Raw genomic sequence first — 25,240 nt, forward strand, 5'->3', positions numbered from 1 at the left:
CAAGGGGGTGTGTGCTAGAGGATCTCTTGAGGTATAAAAAGAAAATATTGCTTTTATTTTTATCTAAAAAGTAAGAAAGAAAATGTCTTTTTTAAAATATTTTATTTATTTATTTAAGAGAGACAGAGAGAGACAATGTGAACAAGGGGGAAGAGCAGAGGGAGAGGGACAAGCAGACTGCACTGAGCGTGGAGCCTGATGCGGGACTCGATCTGATGACCCTGAGATCATGACCTGAGCCCAAATCAAGAGTCAGCCACTTAACCAACTAAGCCACCCAGGCACCCCAAGGAAATATCTTTAAAAATATATAATATACATACTGACACATATGAATTATGAACAAATACACATATATTGGGGGGTATGTGCTCAACAATGTTTTTACTGATGGGGTGTGTGGCAGAGATTCCCAGTCATCCCAGAACGTCCACCCAGCCCTTCTTCCGCGGTACTAGAAATGGTCTGTGCACATGGCTGCCTGGAATAGTAGCCACATTGCTCAGCACCCCCTTGCAGCCTGATGTAGCCTTGTGACCAGTTTCTGGGATGTGAGCAGAAGTGATGAGTGCATCTCTCAGGGTTATGCCCTGTAGGGAAGGGGCTTGCCCTTCCCTTGCCCGATGTCCCCTTTCCGTCTGCTGGAATGCAGATGGTAGTGAGTCATCTTGGATTGCACACACACAACGAGACAGGAGGAGCCTGGGCCCTGACTCCTTCGAGCTCCGCACCAGCCTGGATTGCTTGTGCTTATGATGGAGAAGGAAACCTCGTCCTATTCAAGCCACTGTTATTTCACATTTTGTAACAGCAGCTGCATCTGTATCCTAGCGCATATAAGATATATAGCGTACCCTGGTCTAGATCTCTCTCCTGAGCTTCAGATCCATATATGCACCCACCCGTGGCGCTGTAAGTACAAGACATCTGAGCCGGAGCCCATTTGATCCTGCTCACACCACAGTGCTCCTCCCTTACCACCTTTGGGTCCATTGCATCACTGTCCCCTGGAGCAGGGCTCCCAGGCCACTGCTGAGTGAGGGGCAGAGCTCAGCTGCTTGCATGCCTGGAGGGCTAGAGCCCCTCAGTGTGTTACTCTTCTGAAATGATATGCCAGGTGTTTTATTTTTAGGCTAATAGAGAAGGAAAGAAGTTCCTTTTTGTGTGAGTCTTTGGGGAGGCGGAGGGGGATGAGTGAGTGGGCCGGTGGCGAGCAGGGGTTCACGTGGGGAGGGGACTGAAGCCCGAAGCTGAAGGAGCTGTTTCCATGGGCACGTTGTGAAACTTGGGGTACACGCCGAGCAGTCCCAGGCCGGGGGTAGCAGAGTGCAGAACAGAGTGCCGAGTGAGCCATCCTCCCTGCTCCGGCATCTCAAAGACGGGTTATGGGAGGATCAGGGCACAGCATCTTTGGCGCGGACGTCTATGCAGACCCCTGGTAGGACCAACTAGGAAGCATCCTCATGGCAGAAATGATGCCATAAAAGCACACAGGAGGACTGCATGTCCCAGTTCCCTCACAGGTGATGCCATATTTCTTTTCTTTTCTTTTTTTTTTAAGATTTTATTTATTTATTTGATACAGAGAGAGAGAGAGAGAGTGAGAGAGGGAACACAAGCAGGGGGAGCAGGAGAGGGAGAAGCAGGCTTCCTGTGGAGCAGGGAGCCCGATGTGGGGCTCGATCCCAGGACCCTGGGATCATGACCTGAGCCGAAGGCAGATGCTTAATGACTGAGCCACCCAGGTGCCCCGGTGATGCCATATTTCTAAGTTACAGCCAGAAGAATATGGACAGAAGTGTTGTGCTCTGCTTCTAGTGCTCATCTCCTCCTCGTGCAATTCAATTACTATGCTCTCTCTTTCCTTTGCTGCCTGGACAGCGCTGGCGTGACCTTGGAAGCCACAAGGTGGTGGCAGTGTAGGTCCAGACCACCGCTAAGAGAAGAACCTCCCCAGAGAGCTGCCCAATCAGAAACATCCCAAGTGCAAGTTTTGAGCAGAAGTTAATGCTGGGATTTGGGGATTGTTTGCTCTAGAGTCACAATTAATCATTCTAATAGAGTTCTCTAGTGGCTTGGTGAGTGAAGGGCAATGACAAAGGGGAGGTAAAGCAAGAGACAGGGAACAAAGAGTTGTGTATTGACTGGAGGTGGCAGGCAGATGCCCAGGTGCGCACGTGATGCCCTCCTCAGGGGCATCAGGGAGATGAGATCCTATTAACTCCTAAGTCCAGGCAATCTTTCCCTTAGTGGTTTTCTATCTTCTCTCCTTTGGACTTTCAAAGGGCCTTGAACACATACTTATGGAAGCTGCATGCCCCCTTCTCTGTGTATGTGGGCCTATGTGTTTCCACACATACGATAATACACATAAGATACATGTTATGCATATACATATAACTTACGCTTTTTAATTTTTTTAATTTATTTTTTAAAGATTTTACTTATTTATTTGACAGAGAGACAGCAAGAGAGGGAATATAAGCAGGGGGAGTGGGAGAGGGAGAAGCAGGCTTCCCGCTGAGCAGGGAGCCCGATGCGGGGCTCGATCCCAGGACCCTGGGACCATGACCTGAGCCGAAGGCAGATGCTCAACGACTGAGCCACCCAGGCGCCCCAACTTACGCTTTTTTAAAGCCCCATTTAATCTTCTGGAGCTTGCACTATGAAATTATAAACAGCATGGGATTTTAAAAAATGAAACTTTTTATTGTGAGATAATCGTAGATTCACATGCCATTGTAAGGAATAAGACGGAGAGATCCTGGGCACCCTGGTGCCCTTTACCCAAGTTACTCTGATTCGTAACATCTTTTGAATTTAAATCTAAACTACTTTTAGATTTTAGCCATTTTAATGGGTGTAGTGGCACCTAATTGTGGTTTTAATTTGCATCTTTCTGATGACTAATGATGTTGAGCGTCTTCGCATGTGCTTCTTGGCCATTCATAGGTCTTCTTTGGAGAACTGTTCAGATTCTTTGCCCATTTTTAAATTGGATTATTTGTCTTCTTATTATAGAGTTTTAATAGCTCTTTATATATTCTAGACACAAGTCCCTTATTAGATACATGATTTGCAAAGATTTCCTTCTATCCTGTGGGTACCTTTGCACTGTCTTGATGGTGTCTTTGACATTTTGATAACATCCACTTTATATTTTTCTTTTGTTGTTTGCGAGAAACCATTGTCTAATCCAAGATCATGAAGATGTACACCTATATTTTTTTCTAAGAGTTTTATACTTTTAGCTCTTTCATGTAGATGTTTGATTCATTTTGAGTTAATGTTTGTATATGGTGTGAGGTAGTAATCTGACTTTATTCATTGTGGATATTTATTTGCTCCTGCACCATTTGTTGAAAGAACTATCTTTTTCTCCATTGAATTGTCTTGTCACCCTTGTTGAAAACCAGTTACTAACTGTGAGGGTCTATCTCTGCATTGTCAATTCTCTTCCATCAATCTGTATCTTCCCTATTACATTCTAAGCTCCTTTTTAAAGGTGCCTGACTTATCTTCCAGGAGCCTGGCTGGCTCAGTCCACAGAGCATGCAGCTCTTGATCTTGGGGCTGTGAGTTCGAGGCCCTACGTGGGGTGTAGAGATTACTTAAAAATAAAGTCTTAAAAAATAAAAAAATAAAATAAAACCAAAGCATCAAAGAAAAAAAAGAAAGATGCTTGCCTCATCCTCATAGTCCTGACATATGTTAGGGTATGGGTAAAGGCAGGTAAGTCTAAGTAATTTGACTCAACACAGCTGAATAGAAGGCAGGAGTGTTTGCCCGGCATGTGGTAAAGGATGAGAGGCAGACAGATGAGGCTGTCTCAGCTAGCTTCCTCCACGATGGACAACCCAAAAGTAAGAGAAAACACCCATGACAGCTGAAGCCAAAGCTTTTTGATAATCTAATCTCAGAAGTGACAACCCATTACTTTCGCCGTATTCTATGTATTAGAAGCGCATCCCAAAGTCTAGCCCACGCTCCAGGAGAGGCAACTGCACAAGGGTGTCAGTACCAGGAGGCGGGGCTCTTAGGAGCTGCTACCATCGATGTTTTGTCACCAAAAATCTTTAATCTAATCAAGCCCAGGATCTAAGGTACAGTTTACAGGAAATACAGGGAATAAAGCAAGGAGTTCAATGGCACCATAAGGAAATAACCCTGAGAGCTCAAAAAGTGGGACATTTTGCCAGCCCATCAGCTCAACTGCCTCAAAAAGTCAATGTCATGACAAAAAAAAAGGGGGGGGGGACTACTTTAAAGATGGAAGAAGACTCAACAGATAGAACAACCAAATGCCATGTTTGACCTTTGGCATCTGCTATTAAAACACGGCTATAGAAGACATTTCTGGAATAATTGTGGACATTTGAATATGGGCTGGATATTGGATGATATTAGGAAATTATTAATTTTTTAAGGTGTGAGAGTGACATTTGGTTGCGTAAAAGAATGTCCTTCTCTTTAAGAGATAGGGGCCGAAGTATTTAGGACACCTCTTGATGTCTGCAACGTATACTCAAGTGGTCTAGAAAAATACTTGGATAAAGCAAATTTGACAAAATGTTAATTGTAGAATGTAAATTTGGGGCCTATGGGTTCTTAACTGTATTATTCTTTGAGCTTTCCTGTATGTATACATTTTTTTCATAGTTAAAAGTTGAGAGGTAAAGAAAAGTCAGTCTTCTGACCAGAATTATTTAACCCACAGAGATGAACCCTAACACACTTCTCAGGCCTCATGAAAAATATCTCAGTTTTTCTCACGTAGACACTTAGAGTTTGCTTGGCTCATGCCCCATCTTGTTCTGGAAAAGATTTAAGGTGACTTCTTGCCCCGCCCCCAACCCTTGCCTTGCTCCTGGGGCAGCAGGACCCAGAGGAAGGAGTGGAAGGAGCTGGGTCAGAGCAGGCCTGTGTGGGGGTCTCTGTTCTCATGGAGGCAGGGTGGAAACTCAGACAGGCCTGGTTGGGGTTCCTGGCTCTGCTGCTTACATCGACCTTGGGCAAGTTCCTTAATTACTCTGAGCTCTGATTGCCTCAGCTGTCCAAGAGAAGGATGACCTGCCTCAGGGCTGGGGGGTAGGGTGGGGTTAGAAGCCATGATGTGGCTTTCAGGGAATGCTGTTTAGGAAGAAGACAAGGAAGGGCCAGGGTGTGAGTTTTCCAGGTCCTGGAATCCCAGATGTTCTGGGTAGGGAGGCAGAAGGACTCTGACGCCCTTGGGAAGCAGAGGAGGGAGGGGGCCAGAGAGCCCATTTTAGGGACAGATGTGGGTGGGGTATGGGGAATGAGCAGATGCCCTGTGTCATTACATGTATGATCCATCAAGCAGACTGTGGGCCCAGGAAGGGACTCCTTTTTTCCTTTCTCACCAGCACCTTTCTTTGGAATCAATCACTTGGAAAATATTTGTATGGCCTTTTCCACTTGGCGTAGCTGGGATCACAGCAGATGTCTGTCTCCTATCTCTGCTGGCCCCCCCTCTTTCTCACGAGTCCAGCTCCAGTGAAGGGGTGGCTTGGCAGGGTTACAGAAGATCTCGCAAAGCCTTCCAACACGAGCTGCCTGCCCGCACTGTCTCCGGAACAAAGCCTCTCTCTTGTCACAGGAAGCTCCATGGCCCGTGAGATTATCCGCAGAAAGAAGGAGTCAGCCGGTGAGAGGCACCAATACGCTCATCAGTTCAACTCCCCCCCCAGAAGTGAATTTGCTTCCCTCTGCCCCAGCAGTCTCCTGGACACCCCAGCTAGAGGCGGCTGCTGGCCTGGCCAAGGCCCGAAGAGGCTGCTGAATGAGCCTGTCAGGTTCCCTTGCTTTGCGCATAATCTAGAAATCCGTAAGCAGGGCGTCACAAATGAGTGGAGCCTGGGGCTTTGTGTTCAGCTGGCAGGTGGAGGGATGAGGAGCAGAGCGAAGGGGAGCCGGCTTCTCAGTCAAGAACTCCACGGCACCACAAGGAGGAAATGGGGGGTGACTGGTGAGTGAGAATTGTCAAAAATCCCACCATTAACATGCGATGCCTTTGGGTTAAGCATTGGCCTTAAAACTGGCAAATGTCCTCATAAGTGTAAGGAGTGAAGTCGTGAACCCAGCCCCTCAATAGACTGTCTCAACAAATACTGAACGCCTTCCACATGACCAGGCGGGGCCAGGCTCTGGGGATAGGGAGTCGGGGCCCCTTTCTGCTAGCGTCTCCATCTGCGGCGGGCGATTACAAGGCAGTGCATGAAATGGGAACCCTCCTTCTGTCCTGTGATAGCCGAGGCTGAGGCCAGGGGCACCCAGGAACCAGCAGTCCCATCCACTGAGGGCTGATGGGGCAAGCCGGTTTGGAGGAGACAGGGCCTTTGATGAGCTGTCCTGGAGGAGCTCAGGACGCACAGGGCAAGGAGCCAGGAGGACCAGCCTCTAGGCCAGCCTCCTTCAGTACTCACCTGGGGCGAGTCCCTTCTCTTCTTATCCTTGGGTCCTCATCTGTTTTCTCAACCTGGCTAACTCCAGACTCCCCCAGCCCCATCTGTAGGGTTGGGGCCTGGGCATCTCATGATCCAAACATCTCCCAGGTGGTTCCTCCATAGCCGGGGAAGGCGGCAGGGGATGGGCAGGGAGGGGGGAACCCGGGGGCGACAGGAGCTTTCTTCCAACCTCTGAAATCCCAGGACTTCCTTTGCGAAAGGTCCAGAGTTCCCAGGGGTGACCTGAGAGAACTCAGACCTCCCTCTGTGGCTTAAGTGAGGTGATGCCACCAAGCCAGTGGCATTTAGTCTGAGCTCAGGTGGTGTGCGTCTTCCCCACTCTCACTCCACTGAGTCCCTACAATGGTAGCTGAGGCAGAAAAGACAGTCTGAGACCTGAGAAGCATGGCAAAACAGGAAATGTCCTCCAAGAAGGAAAAGGGAGGGATGGTGGGAGTTTGCAAGAATTCCTTTAAGATCTTATGCTTTCTTTTTTTTTCCTCTTTGAGGCCAGTGACAAGATTGGTTTGCCTGATCTCGAGTAAAGGGGCCTTGGATGGGTGAGCCCTCCACCACTGGCATCAAAGAAGACCCCAGAATGGGTGCCTGGTTGGTTCAGTTGGGAGAGCATGCAACTCTTGATCTTGGAGTTGTGAGTTCAAGTCCCACATTGGGTGTAAAGACTATTTAAAAATAAAAAGAAGAAGAAGATAGCAGGAGGGGAAGAATGAAGGGGGAGAAATTGGAGGGGGAGACGAACCCTGAGAGACTATGGACTCTGAGAAACAATCTGAGGGTTCTAGAGGGGAGGGGCGTGGGGGGATGGGTTAGCCTGGTAGTGGGTATTAAAGAGGGCACGTTCTGCATGGAGCACTGGGTGTTATGCACAAACAATGAATCATGGAACACTTCATCTAAAACTAATGATGTAATGTATGGGGATTAACATAACGATAAAAAATTTTTTAAAAAGAGACTATTTAAAAATAAACAAACTTTAAAAAGAAGAAATCGATGACCCCAGAATGACGCTGGAGGTCGCAGGAGGAACAGGTGCAGGGAGCTGTCCAGAGGAGGACAGGACTTGGCTGGACAAGGTACGGAGACAGTTTCCCAGCAGGTTCCTGGGAAGGACCATCCTGCCACTGTCAAGATAAAGACGGCCAATCAACCTGCGGGTTTGCTCTGGCACTTAGAGCCGGCTCGCTCCTTCGGGAGATCTCCTAGCATCAGTCTTGCCCTGGACAGCCTTTTGGTACATGCAGGGCGGGGGTCAAGTCGGGAGGCTTGGGAGGACTTTGGGGTGGGGCGGGAGAGGCAGGAGCCCAGTGACGGATGGCTGAGGTGGCAGAGGGTGGGGGGACACGACTGTCCCGTGCTCCCCCTACACGCCCCTGTTGTAGGGCCCCCTCATGCCTCTGCATTCCCCCAGTCCCCTGTCCCTGCCTCTGCCCATATTGTTTCCTGTGAGTATCTTCCCCTGCCTCCTTTCTCCCGTCCCAGTCCTCCCCTTCTCAGAGCTCTCCTTCTTTAGGGAAGCTTCCCCAGACAACTTCAGCCCTTCTGTAGCCAGCTATTCATTTTACAAAGGTTTTTTTTTTTTTTTGAGCCACCAGGGGCCAGAATATAGAGATGAATGAGCCATGATCCTTGCCTTCAAAGAACTCAGTTAGATTGATATGTAAGTACGCGAACAAAATAAAGACACAAAGGTGGGCCACCTGGGGGCCCCGGAAATTGCATGGCTGTTGGGGGTGGGGAGGGGTAGGAAAAGCTTCCTCTGAAGTAGACCTGGCAGGTTTGGGGAGAGAAGCCCCGCGCACAGCAGGAGCCCCTGTGTTGAAGGGGTAGAAGAAGGGTGGGGAGCAGGGACCCCAGTCTCCCAGGGTCCTGGGCTTGGGGAAGTCCAAGCTGCCACATTAGCAAGTGGTGCTGTGGGGGGGAGGGAGGGAAGGAGAGGCCCTGGGGTACTAAGGGGCACTAAGTCTATGTCCGACCCCATCTGCCTCCTCCCCTGAGGGCTGGAACCACCCTTACCCCTTCCTCCCGCCCTGCACGGCCGGGTCTGCAGGTCACACAGCATTGTCCTGAGCACGCAGATGGCATCTGACACATTATTGTTGGTAGAGTCTTCCTAACGCTCTTCTAGTCCTCCCATCACGGTAACCTTGAGACAGACTGAACAAGTCTCCTTGTTTGTGCAAGGTGTGGGAATCATGAGGCCTGCCTGGCTCACACACCGCTCATCCTAAGAGAAACTGCGCCCCTCTCCTCGCGCCCCTCCCACAGCCTCTGCTGAAGGGGCAGCCTCTTTGGCCATGTTTTGTATCACGTGCTGCCCCCATGCTGGCCCCAAGAGTTGGGTGGCCTGGGAGGAGCTAGCTTAAACCAGGATGGCTGGGCCCTCCAGCTTCTTGTGCTTGATTGAGCCCCTGAACCAGGAATCCAGGAAGCATCAGATGGTGAGCCCCGAAGCAGTGGCTGGAGCCTGAGCACAGACAGCAAGAGGCCCTGATGTCGATTCTGGGCCAGGCTGGGTCAGGATGGGATGGGCGAGAGAGGCCGGGAGGTAGAGAAAAGGCTGGGTGGAAGGTGGGGCTAGGCGCAGGTGGCAGGGGGAGGGGCAGAGGGAGAGGCAGGTGCAGGGAGGGTAGCTAAGCCACAAAGACGGAACACCGGAGGGAAGGAAAGTGGCCATGGTCAGGCACTGTTCTAAGAACTTTTATCATACTGACTCATTGAATCCTCACAACTACCCTATGGGTAGATGCTACTCTTCTATTTTATGGATGAGAAAACTGAGGCACTGGGGAGCTTAATGGCTTTCCCAAGCTCACATCGCCCATTAAGGGCAGAGTCAGGATCTGAATCCCGACCACAAAGCTCTGCTCGGTCCGGGACAGTTCCAGCTTCTGAACAGCCCTAGGGTTCTCCTATCCGGGCGTCTCGGCCCCACTGTTAAGACTTCCTTGGGATTCTGGTTTCCTTACGTATTACTTTGTTTGTTTCCTTAACTATACTCCCCCCGCCCCCCCCCCCCCCCCCCCCCCCCCGGCATCCTTGAGCTGGTGGAAGACAGTCTGCCCCTTGTGTAACTGGTTTATCGTTCAGGCTCAATTCAGTTCAGCATAAACATAAAATATTTATTTAAAAATTTTTTCTCAAGTCACTGTTTTCAACTGAACTCTTTTGAATCTCCCTCTTCTGTCCCTTGACAATATCTTGGGCAGATTCTGTAACTTCTTTCTGGTTATTAAATAAATCAAGTTGAAGAATCCACATCTTGCATCTGATTGCAACTCACCTCTCCTCACCGCCTGTGGCCCTGGGGCCTGGAGTGGGGCTGGAGGTGGTTTGCTTTTCACTCCTCCTCCTCCTCCTGGAGTGCAGGGGGGTGGGGATGGGACAGCTTCCTTCTAGCAGGTTCCCTCTCCATGCTTGTAGCCCCCTCCCCGCGGGAGGCTTCCCATATGGAGGTGAGGACAGGGAGGGGAGGGACATGTGCCTTGCACCTAGCACTGACTAAGGGCATGGGGCGGTGCTGCTTCTCTGGGTGATCCTCTTCTGGGGGTCCCCTGGCCTGGTGGGCTGCCCTCCTGTGGGGGTCTACCAGCGAGGTGGTTTAGGCCATTACCTTCTGCAGTGTCCCTTGACCCATGGACGATGTATCCGTCCCAGCCACATGCCATGATGAGCACCAACTCCTCCTGCGTCTGTCCTTCTGTCTGGCAGGGGTGTGGATCCTAGGCCCGGGGAAGGGAGCAATGGCAGAAACGGAGTGTGAGGGGGACAGAGCCAGCAGGGTAGCCTCTTCCTACACCCTGAGGAGTGGTCTAAGCCTAATTGTTTTAGGATATGAGAGTCTTTGATACCTTTTTTCAGCAGTGGGTCCTAGTTTCCTCCTCTGGGGTAGCAGAAAAAGTCTGGCTCCATGTTCTATAGACTCATAGCCCAAATATCCAAGACCACTGTCCTCAGTTGGAGCAGGATACTTGGGAACCAGCCGGCTCCTAATGGTGCAGGTATGGCCCTGACGCACCATCTGCCTGGACTCACCTTTCCCTGCTCCTGCTGACTGACAAGGGGGTCCCCGATTTCCCAGCCTCCTTGGATGACAGCAAGACTTAGGGAGGGTCAGGGATTTCTGGAGACCTAGATGCCACAAGTATAGTCAATGTGTCCATCACCCATGTTGCCCTGGCCTGGGCTCCTTCTTCTCCTCCTGGCCCCAGCCCTATGCTTCTCTTCTAGATGCTTCTGTGACTTTTCTGCTAGGACCACCTCTGTCCTTGGTCTCCTGAGACCTTCCTCCCGCCCTTTAATTCTTTCCAGGGCTCCCTGCTGTACCCCTCTAGCCTTGAGTTCTCTTGAAAGGTTGGGCTAGTCCCATCCCCTGGCCAGATGTGGTCGAGCCATTTCCGTTTCAGAGGCTTCAATCTGAGGGGCTGAGAGTGGGGTGGGGAAAGGCTGCTTGGTACAGCTGTGGCTTCTGGCCACAGAGCACACACTCAGCCGTGTCAGGGCAGTGGTTCTTCATCTGATCCACCAGAGATGCATGCCCAGCCTGGTGCTGGCTGGCACTGAGCTCGTGCATGCTTTCTCCCACATGAACACACACACACACACACACACACACACACACGGCAATTCATAGGGATGTCATAGACAGGAGAAAATTATAAGGTTCATTTAGAAAGCAGTAAAGAGAGGATTTCAATTTCCTTTGAAAATCACAACACAATTCTTTTGTGGTGGCTTCTGCAAGAGACACGGATTCTGCTCTTGGACACAGGACACATGAGCCAGAGGAGGAGAGTGTCAGGGAGGATGCTGTGTGGGGCTTCATGCATTAGTTGGGGGGGGGGGGCCAGGGAGGGAGGGGTCATGGAGCAAGGGATGGAAGGCTCTGTGTGGCAGGGGTCAAAGGAAGGGGGAACGGGGGCAGCCGTGGGGGAGGACTTCAGGGATGGCAAAATGACAGGCATGAGCCCGCACACTGTCCCACAGGCCTGGATTAGGGTGAGGCATGAGGCACCTGGGGGACAGAATTTAAGGAGGTGTCGTGCAAGTAGACTCTCATTGGCACAGGGTGCTGGCTGGGTTCTGTGCCAAGGGGACACTGTGGACTTAGCCCCTGGCTCATAATCCCCCAACAGACCCATGATACAGACAAAAGGAGACAACGTGCAGAGAACAGGCAGAGAGCACAACCACTGAGTTTAGGCTAATATGGTTGTGCCCTGTCCAGGAAGGTGAGGTTGAGGAGCAGAGGACTCTCCTCTTGCTCTCTGGGAAGACTTCCTGGAGGAGGAGGCCGGGATGGTTTGGAGAGCTCTTCGAACTGTGGCAGAGGGAAGGGAGTATTGCATGCCCTGTGTTTGTGATGCTCTGGCCATGAATGTATTCTGTGCATCCGCCGAGGGACTACAGTGGTTGCACAAGCCTGCAAGGTCAAGCTCAGCAGACAGGGGTCCAGGATCCTGGGAGCTGGTGCTAGAGGGACTCCTGGCAATGTTTTGAGGAGTTTTCCCCACACTCCCTTCGCTATAGGCTCCCACCTCAAATCTCTGTTTATTGACTGACGAAATGGAGTGCTGAGTGTGTAGAACCGGGGAGAGGTTTCACTAGCCTGGCGTCGGGGACCCAGCTCTGAAGCCCGCTAAACGTGTGCCTGTGGGCAATCTTCACCTCTCTGGGCTTCTCTCTCCCTGGGACAATAGCTTACAGACAGATGGTCTTTTTTTTTTTTTTTTTTTTTTTAAGATTTCATTTATTCATTTGAGACACAGAGATACAGAGAGAGAGAGAGAGAGAGAGAGCATGAGCAGGGAGAGAGGCAGAGGGAGAGGGAGAAGCAGGCTTCCTGCTGAGCCAGGAGCTCGATGTGGGGCTCGATCCCAGGACCCTGGAATCCTGACGTGAGCTGAAGGCAGAAGCTTAACCATCTGAGCCACCCAGGTGCCCCCAGACAGATGGTCTTTTAGTTACTGCTCACAAACTCCTGAGAGGTGACCGTCGACGTGCCCATTGTACAGATGAAGACACTGAAGTACGGAAGAATTGTCAACGTTACAGTTTATTCCTGTGCGTATGAAATGAGGAAGTGAGGCTGGATGAGCTCTCAGGATTCCTCCCAGATTTACGACTCTGTGGAAATCTGCCACCAGAACAGATTCCTAACTGTTTGGACAATGGTCTTGTTTTACTCCATGGGTTAACTTCCTCTTGCTCCTGTAAAAGTGACCACAAGCTGAGTGGCTTTAAACAACACAGATTTATTGTCTTAGAGTTCTGGAGGTCAGAGGTCCAAAATCAGTCTCCCTGGGCCCAAGTCAAGATGTCAGCCAAGCGGCATTCTCTCTGCAAGCTCTGACAGGAAAACCCATTTCCTTGCCTCTTCCATGTGCTCAAAGCCTTCCTCCTGTCCTGGTGTGTGTCTTCTTCCTCCTGCTTCAAAGCCAGCCATGTAGCATCTTCAAATCTCCCTCTCTGACCTCTGCTGGCACTGATACACCCCTGTTCCCTCTTCTAAGGACCCTTATGGTTCCACTGGGCCCACCCAAATAACCCAGGATAATCTTCCCATCTCAAGATCCTTCACTTGACCACATTGGCAGAGGTCCCTTTCACCGGGTAAGGTAACAATTCCCAGGTTCTGAGAATGAGCCTGTGGACATCTTTTTTTTTTTTTTTTAATGTTTTATTTATTTATTCATGAGAGTCAGAGAGAGAGAGAGAGGCAGAGGCAGAGGGAGAAGCAGGCTCCCCGCCTAGCAGGGAGCCCGATGCGGGACTCGATCCCAGGACCCTGGGATCATGACCTGAGCCGAAGGCAGACGCTTAACCATCTGAGCCACCCAGGCGCCCCGCACCTATGGACATCTTTAAGGGGAGGGGGTCACTCTGTCTACCACATAATCCTTTCCTCTTCTTTCCCTCCCCCTCTCCTCTCCCTTCTTCCTCCATGTATGCTCAAACATTAAAAGTGTATCTCGGGGCACCTGGGTGGCTCAGTTGATAAGTGTCTGCCTTTGGCTCCAGTCATGATCCCAGGGTCCTGGGATCGAGCCCCGCATCGGGCTCCCTGCTCCGCGGGAAGCCTGCTTCTCCCTCTCCCACTCCCCCTGCTTGTGTTCCCTCTCTCACTGTCTCCCTCTCTGTGTGTCAAATAAATAAATAAAATCTCCTGGGGAAAAAAAAGTGTATCTGGAAAAGGAAAGGCAGTGGGTTGAGCCACCATCCATCCGTCCACTAGTAAATTAAGTTTATTATAAAGGTGGACTCTATGAAAGAGACAGGAGATGGGTTTCTGGTACAAATAGAGGGAATTAATTTAGATATGAGAAGGTAGGTATACTGAGGACTGTGTAACAGGATTACAGGGGGGAAATCTGACTTGAAAGGCAAAGAATATAGCGTGGTGGTTACCGACACCAACTGTAACACCAGACATACTTGAGTTGGAAACCCAGCCCCCGCTGCTTCTTAGCCGTGTGACCTTGGACTTCTCTGGGCCAATTCTGTAAAACACCAATAAAAATACGAACTGTGTAGGGTTTTTCTGCGGCTTAGGAGATAATGTGAGAAAGCGCTGAGATTCTCATGGTACAAAAAATGTGGTCCTGCCCAGTGGTAGGGGTTGGACGATATGACCTTGGAGTAACTTGGGGGCTCCTTGAAGGTGTGGAGCCCAGTCTACACAGGCTGAGGCCCTGACTATATATGAGACCAGCTTTTGCTATTGGATGAATTCAGAGCTGGACTGCCCTGTGGTGGCCCTGCCAAGGGGCTTGCCCCTGAGCAAGGCTGTGGCCTGTGGAAGGGCCCTGACAGGGATATAGATAAATCACCGTGAACTCTGCCCACCCTGTGGGTCTAAGGAGCCTGGTGGGGCCACTGGCTTGGGCCCTGGAGGGGGTGAGACCCCTGACTGAGAACAGGGCAGAAGAGGCCCCTCCATCTCAGCAGTGGAAAAACACCAACCCCTTTGCGGGCACACAGGCTGGCTCCTCTCTCTGTCAATATGCTTAATGATTTGTGACGCGATTGATATGGAAAGCGAACTTGCTGTAATCCATCTGTCGAGAAGGCAGCCCTGGCAGAGCGGCACATGTAGGGGAAATCAGGACTCAGTGTCCTGCTCCTCGCTGCTGGGGACCTGGGGGGTGGACGAGCGCAAGGGCAATTTCCAGCAAGCCACCCGTCTCCAGCTTGGAGCAGACTGGAGAGATGGAACGAAGGAAAGCCCACATAGCAGGAAGGTACCAGGAGCCAGGTGGAGGAGGTAGAGGGAAATGCCTCAGAGTTAGGAACCCGAGGACTAGGTCCCCCATGTCCCTCTCATCTTTCTGTGTACCCATGCCCCTGCTTGCATGCCCCGTTGCTCACAGCTTGCACGGGCAGCCTCCAGAGGATGGCTCTGGGGCTCCTGGAGCCCCCTCACCTGGACGCGCCTGGGAAGGGACCTCACCCCTCACCCTCACCCACCACCTCCGAGACGGTGGCACAAAAGCCCGGTACCTTTGCCTCGAGTTGGAAAAAAAACTCAGCAGTGTCATTTACATTCCAGAGCTTTCCATGGAATCAGGCTGAAGTTGGGGCTTTGCTTGAAATCACAATCTTTCCTGGTTTCTTCTCTTCCCCGTGCTAATGGCCCCACCATCTGACTGGCTTCTCCAGGGAGCATTGCTCTCATAAATACCTTGCACGTGTTTCCTTTTTTCAGGAGCCCAGCTTAGGACAGCCCGGAAGCACATTTGGAAGAGGCTCATGGATAGCAACAGTGAGTCCACACACTTCCTAATTTATTTTTATTTATTTATTTTTAAGATTTTATTTATTTATTTGTCAGAGAGAGAGAGAGGGAGAAAGCATGCACAAGCAGGGGGAGCAGCAGGCAGAGGGAGAGGCAGGCTCCCCACTGAGCCGGGAGCCCATTGCAGGGATGTGGGACTTGATCCCAGGACGCTGGGATCATGACCTGAGCTGAAGGCAGACTCCCAACCAACCGAGCCACCCAGGCGCCCCCACTTCCTACTTTAGATTGGGTTAGACAGTGTGGTGGCCCCGCCACGACGGTCAGGTCCTGAGTATCCATGCCAGTGGGCTGGAGACAGCAATGCAGACAAGCCCAGACCGCACATGAGGTGCGTGCTCACTCGCAGGCATGTGCACATCTGACTACTCAGGTCTGGCTCTGGAGGATTTTTATGACCTCCCAGCCCAGCCTCACCCTTGCCTCCTCCTGCCAAAAGTGGATTTGCTTTCCTATGTCTGCTTTGCTTGGGCAGACATTAAAATGAGCTCCTCCCCCGAGGGCACACTGTGTAATAGCTGGGAAATGGGTGTCTTGTCGGCTCTGGCTGCTATGACAAAATACCATAGACCGGGTGGCTTAAGCAATGGGTGTTATTTCTCACGGTTCTGGAGGTGGGGGAGTCTGAGATTAAGGGTTCCCTTCCTGGTGAGAGCCGCTTTGTGGCCTGCAGATGGTCTCCTTGCTCTGTGCTCACATGGCCTTTCCTTGGTGTGTGTGTGTGTGTGTGAATCCTAGTGCACCACGGCCCTATCCTTAGGACTTCTTTCACCTTATTTGCTTCCATAAAGGTCCTATGTCCAAATATAGTCACCCTGGGGCTGGGGCTCCATCGTGTGAATTTGGGGGCGAGCAACGGGGCAAGGCCTTGTTGAATGAAGGGAACTTCAAAGTCATTTCGTTTGGCGTCGTGGGTTCTGCTTGGAGGCCTGCAGCACCAGAGGACCCTGGCCGGGGGTTAAACACACGACCTGGATAATCCAGAGAGAATCTGTCACTTCGGATCCCTGGGAATTCACCGTTAGTGTAAACATGTTCTCAGGACACACTATGTTTGCTGGCTCGGACTTCCGAGTAAGGAAGAAAAAACAGAGGTCATGTATTTCCAGCATCCTTTCCCACTCCTGTTCAGACGCTGAGTCCCCTCGTGGGTTCATTCAGAGGAGAAGTGCTTACTGAGCATCAGCGGTATGGACTCCTGCTGTTTTGGTCACCTGGCCTCCACCGGCCCTGCAGGAGGCAACTGCACCCCAGCTTCTCTGTGAAAAAGGTCCCTTTTACCGCCTTCCCTTTCTGACAGGTAGTTGACTCCGCCTCCGGAGGCGGGCCCATGATCAGGCCTGGCCAATCAGAGCACTGCTTCTCCAGGCACTGTGGTCAATTGCAGGATGGACCCGGGACAAGTCTGGTCCAGCTGAGAGTGGACCCTGGGGAGCGGGGGTGGTTGGTTTGGTTACTGGAAAAGCTCTAACTTTAACCTGCTGGATATTAATCGATGAGGACACAGGTCTGGAACTATGGGTGACATGTTGCTAACCACAGGGAAGCTGAGAAAAAAACCTCTGAAACAGAGCGACTATGTCCTGGGGACGTTGTGTGAGGTCCTCGATCCGGCTGTGCCTGGAACCAGACACTGGATTTTCAGATCGATGAGCCAACGCATTCCGCCCACCCCCCCCACTTTTGTTACTTTTTTTTTTTTTTTTTAAGATTTTATTTATTTATTAATGAAAGACAGAGAGAGCGAGGAAGAGGGAGAAGCAGACTCCCCGCCGAGCAGGGAGCCTGATGCGGGACTCCACCCCAGGACCCTGGGATCATGACCTGAGCCGAAGGCAGACGCCTAACCATCTGAACCACCCAGGCACCCTGTTACTCTTAAACCAAACTGGGACAGATGTTAGTTCCAGGAGTGGGAACGTGCAAGTGACAGACCACTCCGCGAGGAGGTAGGGTGCAGGGCAATGAGGATGGGGCTCCCTGGGCCGAAAGAATGGGGCCTCGTCACACAGAAGTGACCTCCAGGAAGGCCCGATTGAGAAGTGACAAAGCTTAGGTTGAAACTGGCTTGCTTGAAAGCAGAGGGCTTTTCCATGAGGCTTGACTGAGAGAGCCACTTCCTGCCTGTGACCTGAAATCCAAAACAGCTGAGAATCCAAAAATCTGAAGGCCTGCAAGGTTGGAAATCTAAATTATCTTTCCCAACCTAAAATGAGTGTGAGTAAGGGCAGGAAAGTGGGAAACTGCAGAAATCAGATTAGGTCCTGGGAATGCACTGGTCCCCTAGGCCCTTCCCAGTCACCTCCTGTGATGAGCCCCTGCTCCATGAAAGGGATGCAGTAGGAGTCAAAGAGCTAAATAATCCCCTGGTACCCCAAGGCCATTGTTTGCAATGACCTTAGGAAGGTGGAGTCCAGGATGGAGGCTGGGAACCTGTTGGCTAGGGGGACGGGCAGAGCACCAGCCAGGTTACACCTACAAGGACTGTGCCTCAGCAAGAGTTCTGGCTTCAGGTACAAACCCATGGACCAGACCAGAAGCAAATACCAACAGTCTACTAAAGACCCAAGGGAATTATTCTATAAGAGAAACACCCAATCTATTGAATAATCTGTATAAGTTACCATCATCTAGGGCAGTCCTCAGGTCCCTACTGCCTCATAAAGTAGAGAGCTACATTCTAGAGGTTACATCTTGCCCAATGTCCACCTCAAACATGGCCATGGAAGGAGTGGGCAAGGGAGCTTGCCCAGAAAACACACCAAAGGGCAAAGACCCTTGCTATCCACCAGGTACTGAGAGTGGGGTGTGCTATGGGTCGGTACCCTCTGTGTTGGTGTTTCCTTTTTTTTTTTTTTAATAAGATTTTATTTATTTTTTGACAGAGAGAGAGACAGCGAGAGAGGGAACACAAGCAGGGGGAGCGGGAGAGGGAGAAGCAGGCTTCCCGCCGAGCAGGGAGCCCGATGCGGGGCTCGATCCCAGGACCCAGGGACCATGACCGGAGCTGAAGGCAGACGCCTAATGACTGAGCCACCCAGGCACCCCTGCATCCGTGTTTCCCATTCTCTTGCTTATCAGAACTGACTCTGTTCTCTCTATTATATACTGTTGATGTTATAGGGGGCAGGGAGGGGATGTTAGCTGCATCACTTAGACAAAGGTTGCAGGTCCTAGGAGGCCACATCTGGAAGTGAATAAGGAAAAGGCATATCTTGAGGGGGAGGATTATATGGAGTCTAACACACAGGTTCTGGGGGCAAACTGCTTCCTTTGTCTCCTCCCTCCTTCACTTCATAGCTGTGTGATTGGAGCAAGTTACTTAGTACCTTGTGTCTCCATTTCCTTATCCATACAATGGGGATAATAATGATGCGCATGTACACTTTGCATCACCGCCCTGTGGCCGCCGTCTTGCTCCCACCTGGATGCTGAGATGGAGGTTAGCGTGTAGAGGAGAGCAGAGCTGGAAGTGGAGCGAGACATGGTATGAACCCCTGATTCAGTCATGCCTGAGTCCAGGTTATGCCTTCCTGGCCACTTACGTGGAGACTACATTTCCTTTTTACTTAAGCAAAGTAAAGATTACTTTAAAAGATTACTTTAAAGATTACTTAAGTAATCTGATAGATTTTTATCACTTGCAATCAGAAATTGTGTGCATTAATCACTGGATATACACCTTCTCCCCCAACTCCCACCCTCCAGGAGCTCTGCACCTAGAGCCAGACAGATAAGTAATGCAATATGGAAAGTATTGAGATGGGGAAGTCTAGGGGGCCATGGGAGTAAACATGAGGAATATCCAGTCTAAGTATGGGGGTCAGGGGAAGCTCCCTCCAGTAGGTAGCATCTTGGCTGAGTCCTGGAGGAAGAGTCAGAGCCAGCTGAAGGGGTAGAGGATAAACTGACCCATCCCATGATGGAATGGTCAATCTCTCAGTCACTGGAGGTTTTAAGAATGAGCTGGCAAAGAACTTGCTGGAAATGCTGACTCGGGGATTTATGTCTTGACTGGGAGGTTAAGCAGCATCTTTTCAGTAGTGAATTCAGCCCTTGGACACTACCACGACAGCCTCTAGACCAGTATCACAACCTGGTGGCTCTTCATTGCCTTGGCCTGAGCATGTATTTTGTTTGGCTCATACCATGTTTAAAATTTTAAAAACTCATTGCCAATATTTAAAATTGAGACAGTTCACATGAAAGCTTGAATTTTTGGCTTCTCTTGAGAAATCAGAAGGCCTAACAACACTTGCCAACAATGGACTGGCCCTGCAGAATGGTGCTCCATTCACATAGGACTTGGGTATTCCTGGGTCCACTGCAGTCCCCACCACTCCCTCTTGTCTCACAGTGTTCCCACTTTGCCCATTTCTTTACCTTATTTGTGGACCCTTGTAGGACTTTGATTTGTGAGTCCTGTTTTAGAGTAAGGATGTGCTGCTGGCCATGGATTAGGCTGCAGTTGCCAGTGGGTGATGCTCTAGGGGATGAAATAAACCTGAGTGAGCCCATTTCTGGCTCTGTCGCCTCTGGTGCTGGTGGCCATGGCTTACAGGAGCTGAGCAGATTCAAGGACCTGGGTCTGAGCACTGGGAGCAAGAGTGGGGTGGGGCTCATGTGGTTTTATTCTATTCAAGACCACCTGGCTTTGCAAATGGATGTGTCGACACAGGTTAGGCTAGCTTACTAGGGTTCCACAATGGAGTTTGGGGCCAACACGATGGCTGATAAAAAACTTATCTCTTTGTCTTGCTTTCCTCCTTTGTTTATATGCCATCTCTTTTTTTTTTTTTTAAGATTTTATTTATTTATTTGAGACAGAGAGAATGAGATACAGAGAGCATGAGAGGGAGGAGGGTCAGAGGGAGAAGCACACTCCCTGCCGAGCAGGGAGCCCGACGCGGGACTCGATCCCGGGACTCCAGGATCATGACCTGAGCCGAAGGCAGTCGCTTAACCAACTGAGCCACCCAGGCGCCCAATATATGCCATCTCTTTAAAGAATCTCCCTAGGGATAGCTTTCAGGTATCCCTGGGTCCCCAGGACAGAGTCCATCAATAATATCATCTGTGTGTGTATGTGTGTATTCTTCTTTGAACATTTATTTGACATTTGTTCTTTTTATTCTAAGTTTGGGTTAGATTTAAATATTCTTAACTTAAAGGTGTTATTTAAATCCAAACTTAAGGTTGTTCATAATGATCTTGTACATGGCTTTTCTGCAGCTTTATTGAGGTAGAAGTTATAGGCCTATTTTGAGCATGTAAAGCTCAGTGAGTTCTGGCAGATGCACCCCCTCTCGTAAGCACAACCACGATCATGACATGAATGTATCCACTACCCCAAAGTTCCCCTGTGCTCCTTTCTGTCCGATCTCCTACCACTCGAGGTCCCAGGCAATCACTGATTTGCTTTCTTGTCACCATAGCTGAGATTTCTCTCTTCTAGAGTTTCATATAAATGGAAGCATATACTGTGTACTCTTTTTATCCGCCTTATTTCACTCAGTATAATTTTTTTTGAGATGCATCCATTGTGTTGAATGTGTGAGCAGTTCCTTCCTTTTCTTTTCCCTGAGCAATATTCCACTGATTGTATAACAACTATGGTTTGTTTATCTCTTTACCTGTTGATGGATATTTGGGTTGTTTCTAGTTTTTGATATTACATATCAGTCTGCTATGAATGTACATTACCGGTCTTTGTGTAGACATGTTTATTTCTCTTGGGTAAATACCTAGAAGTGGAATGGTTGGATCTAGTGTACGTTGGGTTCAGTGTATGTTGGGTCTAGTGTATGGGTAACTGTGTGTTTATCTTTTTAAGAAACTGTCTATTTCCCCAACACGGGCGTTGTCCTATTTCACACTCCCACCAGTAATGGATGAGAGCCCACTGCGTGGGGCTGTGTGGTATCCCATATCCTTGCAACACTCAGCATTTCATTCTTTTATTTTTTTATTTATTTATTTTTAAAGATTTTATTTATTTATTTGAGAGAGAGAGAATGAGAGACAGAGAGCATGAGAGGGAAGAGGGCAAGGGAGAAGCAGACCCCCTGCTGAGCAGGGAGCCCAATGCGGGACTCGATCCCGGGACTCCAGGATCATGACCTGAGCCGAGGGCAGTCGCTTAACCAACTGAGCCACCCAGGCGCCCCTAGCATTTCATTCTTTTAGATTTCAGTCATTCTAATGGAAGTGTAGTGGTATCTAATTATGATTTTATTTTGCATTTCCCTGATGACTAAAGATGTTGAACATCTTTTCACGTACTTATTGGCCATTCATTTATCTATGTGTACCTAATGGCACCTTGATACCAACTCTCTCAACCTCTAATAGAGGCAATAGAAGATCATACAGAAAATTCATTCATGGTACAGCAAATCAGTTCTATGAGAGGAATTGATAAAAAGATGTAGGTATGAGAGGGAGACGACCTCCCATCAGGAAGTGGAATGCTGGGGTTTTGTCGTTTTCCCAGAACGAAGCAGCTGGGGCAGGGGCCAGGGCCTCAGACCCTTTTCTGTGATGGGGCTGGTTCAGTGCTTGGCTACTGGCCCCCTCTCTGTTGGGATCCCCTGCCCAACCTGTGGGGTTGGAGGGTTGATGAGAGGAGTGGCTGACCCAGAGCTTCACCTCCTTTTGTTAGGTTTTCTTGTTCCTGGGTGTAAGTTCTGACTTCCAAGTCCACTGAAGCCAACTCTGCTCTTGGCCGCAGTCACTAGGAACAAGGTCCTGACCCTTGGTTTCCCCGCTGTGGCTGGGGGCAGGGCTGAGGGACCACCATGCCCAGCTCTCCCTGCTGGTCCGGGCCCCAGGCAGCTGGGCAATAGGGGAGCTGGGGCACAGCACACTGGTGGTGGGACTCAGTCCTGTGAGGTTGTCTCTAAAGGAAGTGCAAATCTAATCCGGACATCACTCAAGGCTTTAACTCAGCCTGGATGTACCGTAGGACCCGAACTCATCAGGTCCCTTATACCGATCAGTCTGTTCAGTCTGCAAACTGCTTTGATTGATTTTTTTTTTTTCAATGATTAGGACTGCTGTCTGACTGTACCAGTCAAAATGAAATTTGGCTTCAGGAAGACTCAGCTTAAGGATGGAATGTCTTGTTCTCTTTGTCAGTTTGGCTTATCTTCTATTCCAAGAGCTCATGGATTTGTCATATGCATCAAAGTGCTCGAGTCTTCTGCCACTAATTGGCTGTGTTATCAACATGACACAGTGAAAAAGTCATTGGTTTTGGAATGTACTGGAACCTGGTTTTAGTCACAGCTCTGTCACTTAGAAGCAGTGTGACCTTGGGCCAAGTCCGTAAGACCCCAGCTTTCTCCGTGATCTGGGGATAGTAAAATTTACCTCACAGTGTTCCTTCGATAATTAAATTTGACAATGGATGAGATGTTGAGGTATACTTGTAGTTTTTATTGGCTTGGGCTTCAAGCTTTTTCTGTGAAGAACAAGGAGGCGGCACCTGGTGATCTCCCAGGGCCATCTTGATCTGAAATATGATCCTGGGAAATATAGCAAAGCTCTTGGCCAGATCATGAAATAACTTCCCTCACAGCGTATTAATAAGTCTCCGGAGGGGAGGACACAGTATGATATGTAACCAAAAAAAATCCAGATTTCTGTAAATAGGAGAAACTTTTAACCTGAACATCCGCCAGTGTGACACCCACAAAGTACCACCCCTGGGCCAAACTACTTTCTTCTTCCTGCCACTTCTCTAGGCAGTAGTACCATCCAGCAGTCCCATACATTGGGGTAAATAATCTACCCAGACAAAACCAAGTCTTAGAATCAGTGGTCCCTTCTCTCACAGACTTGGAGGAGGTGCCTCATGGTGACTCAGTTTCCCTTTCATCCCAGAAGTTCCACAGGCCTTGCTCATTCGTTCCTTGGTGTCAAAGCTTTGAGTTCTCCTCTCGAATGGCCTCTGAGGTCTTCCAACAGGAGTTGGCAGGATGAGTAGCAAGAATTATTATTAATTAGTGAAAATATGTATAATCACATAATTGGAGTATATCATTGATGCTTCCCTGCCACAGGCAGAAATGGAGGGATGCGTAGATGAAAGCCAGGGAGAAGGAGGCTGCCATACAGTATGAGCCACGTGGAGGGTCTAGCGCTCCTGGTACCCTGCAAAACACGGAGTGATCAAAGGTCATGGGCTGCGGAGCCACCCAACCCAAAGAGACAATGGGTGACCGGGCCCTTAGCACGAATAGCCAACATAAATAGAGCTGCTTCCCCCAGGAGATTGCTTTACGCCCACATATGGAGCCCGCTGGTGTTTCTTTGTAGCATCACGAGCCTTCTTGTGCAAGCGCCCGGCCGATGTCCAGATGTCCGTAGTGGCTGAGGAAGAGGTGGTGGCATCTCCCTGGCAGCTGGCTTCCCGGGCTGTCCCCCTGCCTTCTTGGATTTCTGAGTCCTCGATGCTCTGGCAACGCCCAGGGAGAGCTCCCGCCCCCTCTCTGGCCCCAGGGACCTGGGTCATTATAAATGAGACCTGATGTCTGGGATTTATTTGTTTCAGGGCTCATTTGCTAGGAGGGGAGGAATAAGGTGGCAACTGAAGAGGCTCTTCTCAGTATATTGCACTCAAGGATTCCTCTGCTCGGTGGAGGATGTGGGAAGGAGGGTGTGTGTGTGTGTGTGTGTGTGTGTGTGTGTGTGTGTGTGGAGTGGGAACAGGGAGCTGGGGCAGCCATAGGACAGGAAGCAGGTGTGAGCAATTTTCCAAAGGGGGGAGTAACAACGATGACAAGGCCAATATTAATAGCAGGCACGTGCGTTGAGTGCTTCTGGGGGGGCTCAGGCGCTGTGCTTGGGGCGTGCCACCTGCACTAGTTCATGTCATTGTCATGCGCTTCTATGACGTGGATGCTGTCGCCATCCCATCATTGGAGAGGACACAGGAGCCAAGACAAGAGAAGTCACCTGGCCAAGGTCACCCAGCTGGGAGGTGACGGAGCCAGGACTTCAGTCCAGGTCCTGCTCCGAAGCCCATGTTCTGCCACCACCTCTTCCTGGCACGCAGTATTTTCTATTCTGCCGCTTCGGCCCCCGCCCCCTCCACCTGTGTTCCTACCCCTGCGCGAGCCCCTGCCCCCCACCCCTGTAGGCTTGTTGTCAGGATCAAATGAGCTGATACTTATTAAGTCCTTAGGACAACAGTTGGTCCTTTGTAAGCATGCATCAATACTAGTTATTATTATTTTTCTAATATGCCATTTCCCTCCATAGGCTACTCTGCTGGGTGCTGCAAGGCTACAGAGGTAAAACAGACCTGTTTCCTGCCCTCCAGGGAGCTTACATATAGTTGGGAGACAAAACACACACAGGTAATAAAAGGCAACGTGTGATGCCTATATGCAGACACTGTGAGCATGGCTCATACAGGAAAGACAACAGAAGTCCAGAATGAGGAGTGACATTGCCTGGGATGAAGAGGGAGGGCTTCATGGAGGAGGTGAGGTCAGACCTATGGCGGAAGGAAGGGTTGGGTTTTTAAGGTTTCAGAGGGGGTGGATGAGGCCAAAGCACCCAGGTAGAAATAATAACTCCAGAATGTCAACTTTTCCCCCCAAGAATGAGGGCAGGGATTTTTGTCTGTTTTGCAAGCTGCTGTATCCCCAGTGTCTAGAATGGTGCTAGGACGGAGAAGATTCTCAGAAGCTCTCTGTTGAGAGAATGGATGAGAAAAGGAACGTTCGGGGGAAACTGTATGTTTGGGTGAGACCAGCAGACTGGTTTGGCGGGGTTGAAAGACAGGGGCTGGAGGGCAGTGCTGGAATGGGTCTTGGAGCAGAAGTCTGATTTTGACAGATGGAGGGAAAAGAAGGGGCTACAGGAAGGCTGGGCCTGGCTTCCTGTGAATGCCCGGGAGAACGAGGGAAAAGTCCGCTGTGTACAAGCCTGGCATTTCCCCCCACCTCTGGCA

The sequence above is a fragment of the Mirounga angustirostris genome, unplaced genomic scaffold (genome assembly GCF_029215605.1).
Source record: "Mirounga angustirostris isolate CCGP_5_RB_7025 unplaced genomic scaffold, mMirAng1.0.hap1 SCAF_13, whole genome shotgun sequence".
NCBI lineage: Eukaryota > Metazoa > Chordata > Mammalia > Carnivora > Phocidae > Mirounga > Mirounga angustirostris.